This window comes from Salmo salar, chromosome ssa09 (assembly GCF_905237065.1).
Source record: "Salmo salar chromosome ssa09, Ssal_v3.1, whole genome shotgun sequence".
Classification (NCBI taxonomy): Eukaryota; Metazoa; Chordata; class Actinopteri; order Salmoniformes; family Salmonidae; genus Salmo; species Salmo salar.
Window position 1 is genome coordinate 115,306,284 of NC_059450.1, and position 9,294 is coordinate 115,315,577.

General features: G+C 41.6%; 1 long non-coding RNA gene across 1 annotated transcript; it reads left to right on the forward strand.

The window, feature by feature from the left end:
- Nucleotides 1-1,151: 1,151 nt before the first annotated feature.
- Nucleotides 1,152-5,775, forward strand: LOC106612380 (uncharacterized). Its single transcript, XR_001330285.2, has 4 exons — nt 1,152-1,947; nt 4,598-4,655; nt 5,041-5,231; nt 5,335-5,775. It is a non-coding gene; the product is annotated as an uncharacterized lncRNA (long non-coding RNA).
- The last annotated feature ends 3,519 nt before the right edge of the window (nt 5,776-9,294 follow it).

A 9,294-nucleotide genomic window follows, 5' to 3' on the forward strand; every position in this document is an offset into this window, starting at 1 on the left:
CAATTGACAATTGAAGGCTCACTCATTCGGGAACAATTGCAATCAATATATATATTTACGCTCAGTGTGTCGTTCTGATTCTTGTTGGAGAGTAGTTCTGTTGGGGAGTTTTGTCCGCGTTCTCTCTCTCTCTCTCTCTCTCGGTTAGAATGGATCTTTCAGAGCGACATTCATTAATGTCGTCATAGAATGGTTGTTTCGTTGGTCTTCCCGTTCGATGATATAATTTACTTAGCTGCAGACTAATAATTAATATCAAAGACTTGTTCTTATTCTGTCGGTATCAATAGTCTAAAAGTTAACCACGTGGTATGGTTCACTTTCAGTAGAGTACTTGGATGGTCAAACCTCTGGCCATAGAGTGTAGGCCTGGTCTGGAGAAATGTAAATCAGGGAGTGTTTTATAGTGCCCATCGAACAGGCTGGTCAAATGACGCCTGGTCCTGTATATGTCCCTGGGGCGTGCCTATGACTGAGTTAGATTTGGTTACAGAAATACAATTCTATCACATTACATCAGTACATAGCATCTCAATGTCTTACAAAAGCTTTATCCTTATTAATACATTCCATACACCCATATGAGGCAAGTCTTAAACTGAGTCTATTATATAAACAGTTTTATGGTAATATGGCTATATTGTCTCTTCTGAGTATCACAAAATTGTACCAAAAGAGGCCAACGTCATGACACTCCCGAGTTCCAAACTGCCTCTGTAAGCAACGTCAGCACAAGAACTCTTTCGTTGGGGGCTTCATGAAATGGGTTTCCATGGCCGAGCAGCCGCACAGAAGCCTAAGATCACCATGCGCAATACCAAGTGTCGGCTGGAGTGGTGTAAAGCTCACCGCCTTTGGACTCTGGAGCAGTGGAAACGCGTTCTCTGGAGTGATGAATCATGCTTCACCATCTGGCAGTTTTGACGGATTTGGGTTTGGCGGATGCCAGGAGAACACTACCTGCCCTAATCCATAGTGCCAACTGTAAAGTTAGGTGGAGGAGGTATAATGGTATTTTTCATGGTTCGGGCTAGGCCCCTTAGTTCCAGTGAAGGAAAATCTTAACGTTACAGCATACAATAACATTCTAGAGATGATTCTGTGCTTCCAACTTTTTGGCAACAGTTTGGTGAAGGCCCTTTCCTGTTTCAGCATAAAAATGTCCCCTTGCACAAAGCGAGGTCCATACAGAGATAATTTGTCGAGATCGGTGTGGAAGAACGGGATTGGCCTGCACAGAGCCATGACCTCCCCCCCATCGATCAACACCTTTGGGATGAATTGAAACACCGACTGCGAGACAGGCCTAATCATTCAACATCAATGCCCAATCTCACTTGTAGCTGAATGGAAAGAAGTCCCCTCAGCAATGTTCCAACATCTAGTGAAAAGCCTTCCCAGAGGAGTGGAGGCTGTTATGGCAGAAAAGGGACACCAACTCCATATTAATGCCCATGATTTTGTAATGACAGGTTCAGCGAGCAGGTGTCCACATACTTTTGTTAATGTAGTGTAGCTGATATTAGCATGAAAAAAGTATTGACGTTTCAAAAATGTAGCAATGATAACTTTTCAATTTTCACCAACTGCAACTGGAAAAGCAGGTCTCAGCAAAACAATGACTCGTACAACATATTAATGACTGAGATGGAGTCGTACTATGGAATATTGTGGAATGGCAAGGCAACTGGATATTGTTGTCAGGGCTGGTGCTTGTAGGGGTGGCTGAAGTTGACTCCTTATCTCAGTGTGTCTTAGTCTTTCATCTATTCTTTATGGAAAGAAACACCATGACAACTCCACTACTGATGTTTGGTATGTGACCATCACTATCAAACTCTGCACATTTGCTCGAATTTGTGTGTATAATCCCTGACTTCCTGTCCTTAACATTTGTTTGTTTCATTTGTGCAGTTCTTCTGACTCTACCCAGCTACAGTGCACATGGTAAGTGGAAAGCACTGTCATCTCTTGCATCTGTTTGTATGAGTTAAATGGGGCCAGCTGTTGAGAGGTGTACGGCTGTGTGGGCTACTATTCTGCCTCTCAGATTGATGTGTGTACAGTATACAGCAGAGATAGTGTTGTAATGTGTGCTACTATTCTGCCTCTCAGATTGATGTGTGTACAGAATACAGCAGAGATAGTGTTGTAATGTGGGCTACTATTCTGCCTCTCAGATTGATGTGTGTACAGCATACAGCAGAGATAGTGTTGTAATGTGGGCTACTATTCTGCCTCTCAGATTGATGTGTGTACAGCATACAGCAGAGATAGTGTTGTAATGTGGGCTACTATTCTGCCTTTCAGATTGATGTGTGTACAGTATACAGCAGAGATAGTGTTGTAATGTGTGTTACTATTCTGCCTCTCAGATTGATGTGTGTACAGTATACAGCAGAGATAGTGTTGTAATGTGGGCTACTATTCTGCCTCTCAGATTGATGTGTGTACAGTATGCTGTAATCAAATCAAAGTTTATTTGTCACGTGCGCGGAATACAACAGGTGTAGACCTTACAGTGAAATGCTTACTTACAGGCTCTAACCAATAGTGCGAAAAAAAAAGTTGTGTGTGTGTGTGTGTGTGTGTGTGTAGGTAGGTAAGTAAAGAAATAAAACAACAGTAAAAAGACATTTGAAAATAAGAGTAGCAAGGCTATATACAGACACCGGTTAGTCAGGCTTATTGAGGTAGTATGTACATGTGGGTATGGTTAAAGTGACTATGCATATATGATGAACAGAGAGCAGCAGTAGAGTAAAAAGAGTGGTTGGCGGGTGGTAGGACACATGTGCGGGAATACTGTTTGGTCAGGCCAATTGAGGTAGTATGTACATGAATGTATAGTTAAAGTGACTGTGCATATATGATAAACAGAGAGTAGCAGCAGCGTAAAAGAAGGGTTGGGGGGCACGCAATGCAAATAGTCCGGGTAACCATCTGGTTACCTGTTCAGGAGTCTTATGGCTTGGGGGTAAAAACGGTTGAGAAGCCTTTTTGACCTAGACTTGGCACTCCGGTACCGCTTGCCTTGCAGTAGTAGAGAGAACAGTCTATGACTGGGGTGGCTGGGGTCTTTGACACTTTTCAGGGCCTTCCTCTGACACCGCCTGGTGTAGAGGTCCTGGATGGCAGGCAGCTTTGCCCCAGTGATGTACTGGGCCTTACGCACTACCCTCTGAAGTGCCTTGCGGTCGGAGGCCGAACAATTGCCGTACCAGGCAGTGATGCAACCGGTCAGGATGCTCTCGATGTTGCAGCTGTAGAACCTTTTGAGGATCTCAAGACCCATGCCAAATCTTTTTAGTTTGCTGAGGGGGAATAGGCTTTGTCGTGCCCTCTTTACGACTGTCTTGGTGTGTTTGAACCATTCTAGTTTGTTGTTGATGTGGACACCAAGGAATTTGAAGCTCTCAACCTGCTCCGCTACAGCCCCGTCGATGAGAATGGGGACGTGCTCGGTGCTCCTTTTCCTGTAGTCCACAATCATCTCCTGTAATGTCGGCTCCTCTTTGATTGCAGTAAGCCACAGCATCTTTCATTGTGAATTATTGCTCTCGTTTGGACTCGAGGATTTATGCATCATGTCATGTACCGTAATTCCCTGAAATGCTTCCTGAAAACAAATGTCAATCGGGAATGCAATAGATCATGTTGATTTAGAATCCCAAACAGAGTTCTGCTTGTATAGGGATGTCTGCAGTCAGTGAAATGAGTAGCCATCATTATTAGAAACCATAGGTTCTTAAGCTTTTTCACCTCGAGACCCAAATGAGACATTTACTGTCCTTGAGCGACCAAAATTAAGAATAAATAGTTTGAGATTATACATGTTTATTCAAAACTTGCGACCCACCGCTCACATGCTCAGGGCCCACTTTGGTTCCCAAACCATAGTTTAATAAATGCTGCTCTAAACCAGTGGTTCCAAACCTTTTTCAGTTATTGTACCATCAACTGAATTTTGCTCTGCCCGGAGTACCCCTGAAGTACCCCCTCAAGTGCTTTTTACCAGTAAGCCTACAGTCTCATTAGTCTTCTCAAGTTCCTCCAGTGGATAGGCCAAGTACCCCCAGGGGTCCTAGTAACCCTGGTTGGGAACCACTTCTCTAAACAGTATAGCCTTCTCTGTCATATTACTAGCTGTGTGATTTATAGCGCTATAGTGGGATATTTAGCCCAATAAGGTTTTTGAATTCAAATTACTTCTATGGAGCTGCAGAGAACTTTAGGGAGCGCTAACTGGAGCCATAGAAATCATTGTTTCTTGACAATATGGTATACATTACTCAGTTTTCAGGCATTTTATCATATACTTATCTCTATGCGTTTTATCCTATCAACTTCAGTCACTGATAGGCAGTTGTAAAATGCCATTTGAAAAAACAATACATTATTTACTGCTTGAATTTTTTTTTTACTGAAAAATGTCTAATTTTAATAAAATGTAGCAATTTACAGTTCCAATATTATCTTAGCATTTTGCAAATATCACACTTAGATTAATAGCCTTCTTCATGACCTGAGATAGAGCTTTTCACAGAATACGTAGCCAGGACATTGTCTTGATGTGGGGATGTTACTTGTCTCACAGGGCAGGTCAATCCTTTTGGAATTCCAGTCTCCGTCCATGCTGGGAAGTTCTACAGCACGTGAGTATAGCAAGTGCCCTTATGATCTCTGCTCTGGTTAGAAGCTGCCCTTGGGCCCAGATCTTTAGTGGGGATATGCAAAACTGACCTTAACAGTGTTTAGGGGCAACTTCATCCTACTACCTTTCTTTAATTAAGATGTGTCATCATGATGTAGCTGTATGTGTGAGCATTGCGACTCCACTTTGTCTATGTCTAGTTTATGTGCTGCATATAGATGAAGATAATGCCCTCCCTGTGACAACATCATTTCCCAGCTGCACCTCATGGTTTCTATGCTCACTCACTCCCCTTCACAATGTCAAGCTTGTAACACTTGAGCACTTGAAAGCATTTCAGTGCTTCAAACAGTAAATCTGATCAATTGTTATTACTTGTCCCACAGAGTGTTACAATGAAGACCACCAACTTTGCTGTGGAAATATTGTCAAAGGAAGGAAGGTCCTGACCAAAATGTCCAGTCACCACCGATGCTGTGGAGACCACCAGTTTGACCAGCAAAGCCACTGCTGCTGCTCTGAACCACTGTCCCCAGAGCCTCTCAATGCAAGCTGCTGTGAATCATCAAGTTCTAATGTTAGTGAAAAGCCAACCTGCTAGTTTTGTATGGCTGTAATGAAACTTCACATTATGATAGTTTGTCATCTTTGTGTGTATTTTGTTCTCTCTTTTTTTTCAGCTGACGGAAATTGATGCGAGTTCTCCAAACTGGTAAAGGTTGCCTTTGACCTTCAACCACATACTGAACCTCATAATGTCTCCCTTTTCTTTATTCAATGTTCAATTTGAATAGTTCATTAACAGTCAGGGTTTAAAATAATATATTTGATGTCCAATGGCTAAAAGCCACAATGGGTGTCGCATTCATTTTAAATGATGCATGTCATTAATTCAAAACACCCACTACATGTCAGCTTTTCTGAATGTTCTTTAATAGATTTCATATTAACTGAACATTGCTTTATTTTTCTTGTGGGTTTGGGCTTTTGGCCGAGGCCCGAGGCTTTGAATAGTCTGCCAACAAGCAGTCACAGTGTGATACTCTCCAGTGTGCTCTTTAACTGTAAACCTTTGTCTGTAGAACGATAGTGGTGGAATAATTAAAAACATGATGATGGACTATGTTCTTTACAAAACATGTTTTAACTATGCTTGTATGTGTGTATTTGTATTATATATAGTGAGCTCCAAAAGTATTTGGACAGTGAAAAGTTGTTGTTTAGGCTCTGTACTACAGCACTTTAGATTTGAAATGATACAATGACTGAGGATAAAGTGCAGACCCTCAGATTTAATTTTGGGTATTGGGGTATTTTCAATCATATTGGGGGAACCATTTAGAAATTACAGCACTTTTTGTAGATAATCCCCCCATTTTAGGGGACTAAAAATATTGGGACAAATTCACTTATATGTGTATTAAAGAAGTCAAAAGTTTAGTATTTGGTCCCATATTCCTAGCTCGCAATGATTACATCAAGCTTGTGACTCAAAGTTGCTGGATGCAACTGCACAGACAATGAACATATTCACACAAGCACTGGTATTTAACCCATTCTCCCTCATTATGCATCTGAACAGCCAATACACCTCTGTTGCTATCCAGAAGATTAGTGATATACAGTTGATGTCGGAAGTTTACATACACCTTAGCCAAATACATTTAAACTCAGTTTTTCACAATTCCTGACATTTAATTAAAAATTCAATGTCTTAGGTCAGATAGGATCGACACTTTATTTTAAGAATGTGAAATGTTAGAATAATAGTAAAGAAAATTATTTATTTCAGCTTTTATTTCTTTCATCACATTCCCAGTGGGTCAGAAGTTTACATACACTCAATTAGTATTTGGTAGCATTGCCTTTAAACTGTTTAACTTGTGTCAAATGTTTTGGGTAGCCTTCCACAAGCTTCCCACAATAAGTTGGGTGAATTTTGGCCCATTCCTCCTGACAGAGCTGGTGTAACTGAGTCAGGTTTGTAGGCCTCCTTGCTCGCACACGGTTTTTCAGATCTGCCCACAAATTTTCTATTGGATTGAGGTCAGGGCTTTGTGATGGCCACTCTAATACCTTGACTTTGTTGTCAAGGTGGCGCTACAAAGTATTAACTTAAGGGGGCTGAATAATTTTGCACGGACAATTTTTCTGTTTTTTATTTGTTAAAAAAGTTTGAAATATCCAATAAATTTCGTTCCACTTCATAATTGTGTCCCACTTGTTGTTGATTCTTCACAAAAAAATACAGTTTTATATGTTTATGTTTGAAGCCTGAAATGTGGCAAAAGGTCGAAAAGTTCAAGGGGGCCGAATACTTTCGCAAGGCACTGTACTTTTGTAGCTGTTTCCTCCAGCATCTTCACAAGGTCCTTTGCTGTTGTTCAGGGATTGATTTGCACTTTTCACACCAAAATACGTTCATCTCTAGGAGACAGAACGCGTCTCCTTCCTGAGCGGTATGACGGCTGCGTAGTCCCATGGTGTTTATACTTGCATACTATTGTTTGTACATATGAACGTGGTACCTTCAGGCGTTTGGAAATTGCTCCCAAGGATGAACCAGACTTGTGGAGGTCTACAATTTTTATTCTGAGGTCTTGGCTGATTTCTTTTGATTTTCCCATGATGTCAAGCAAAGAGGCACTTAGTTTGAAGGTAGGCCTTGAAATACATCCACAGGTACACCTCCAATTGACTCAAATGATGTCAATTAGCGTATCAGAAGCGTCTAAAGCCATGACATCTTTTTCTGGGATTTTCCAAGCTGTTTAAAGACACAGTCAATTTAATATATATAAACTTCTGACCCACTGGAATTGTGATACAGTGAATCATAAGTGAAATAATCTGTCTGTAAACAATTGTTGGAAAAATTACTTGTGTCATGCACAATATAAATCTCCTAACCGACTTGCCAAAACTATAGTTTGTTAACAAGAAATTTGTGGAGTGGTTAAAATACTTATGTTGGAGTCATTAGAACTTGGTTAGATAAACTTCTGACGTTATCTGTACAGTCCCTCTCATTTAGCCCTCCTGGAAAACAGTACATTGTTTCACAACTTCCTTGCAGCTGCTAGAAATGACTTTTGGCTCACACTGTAGCATGATGTAGAGGTTTGCTTTGGGAAATTCCCATTTATTGTGGAAAGACAAATGATTTTTGGGTGTTCCTTGAACATCTCTCTTCAAGGCTGTTATGCACCAAATATGTAGGTGAAAGAGGAGTCTATTTTCTTGCAGATGACCAGTTTTGTTCAGCAGTCATCACACTGTATTGTAAGGATGCTGATTTTACCATATGAACAGTATACTCTGCCAGGTTAGACAAATCATTTACCATTCTTGATCTAATCATCACCTCCATCACCATCTCTGTCCTTCCTCCTTCCCATCTCTCTAACCAGGTGTCTACAATGGTGCAAGCTGTGGCTCTCAGGTTTACAATCCAGACATCAAGATCTGCTGTGCCAGGAAGCTGTCCAATAGGGTGCTCGGAAAAAACCTGGTGAGTCCATTAGCCGACAGAGCTTAGGCCTACAGCTAAAGCCTAGTTCATTGAACATCCTACGCTACGTTAAAATTAGTTCTCCTCATCTCAGTTAAATTGAAGTAAAACAGCTAAATCATCCATCTGCCTGTTGATTAGTTGTTGGTCAAGGCATGAAGACAATGCTGTACACAGGGATGTATCTGTGCATTTTTTAAATGGTCAAAATAACTAAAAGCGGCATTGTAAGACAAGGCTGAAATAACATGTCCACAGACACATTTCAGTTCGCTCAGAATGTTTAGACAGGGCCCCTATGGGAAAAGGGTGTTCTAAGCTCAAGGCCAATGTCCTAGAGTGCTGTTTGATCTAAAAGTCTATCAGGGAGAAAATCTGCCCCATGATTTGCCAGTAACAATGACTATTTGTAGTGGTGAGCGCTTTACTTTGGCTATATGCTGTACACTGTCAGTTTAGTCTTCACAGTTAGTTACGTAAGCCCCATTCCACAACCAATTAGAGTAGAGCAGTTCCTCTTCAGTGTGAGAGTGTACCTGACGGGTAACGAGAGCTCTCTTTGGGTCTCTTTTCTACCGCTTGACACTGTCGGTAGAGGATGTCTGCACAGGTCCCCTGGTAAGTAGGAAAGTCAGACTTTCTTTTCTAGCAAGTGGACTTTTATGATTGTGTGTGAATTTAGGGTATGTGCATGCTATGGTGTGTTGGCATGAAATTGTCTGTATTCAAGTCAGTATGTGTGTCTGTTATTCATGTTGTATGTGTGTTGATACCCTGCTGACTGGTGTGTGTCTCTCCCAGTGCTGCGGTACAACTCCATATGGTGTAGAGGAACGACGGGTGCTGTGCTGTAACCAGACGTTGCACCGTGGGGTGGAGGCTGGGCACCAGTGCTCCCCAGGTGGCCACTTGTATCTGCCATCCCGTGACATAGTGTGTGAGTCACGCGGTCATCTCGATGATCCAGGCAATCACTGTTGTGGAGAGGAGACATACAACCCTCAGAATGAAATCTGCTGTAACGGACTGAAGTGAGTTGCTCTGTAGGGTGGAAACTGCTAAGGTTTGTACAGATTTAGCATCTTAGTTTGAGCCAGTTTGCTGCAGCTGGAAAATAATCCTGCAGAAA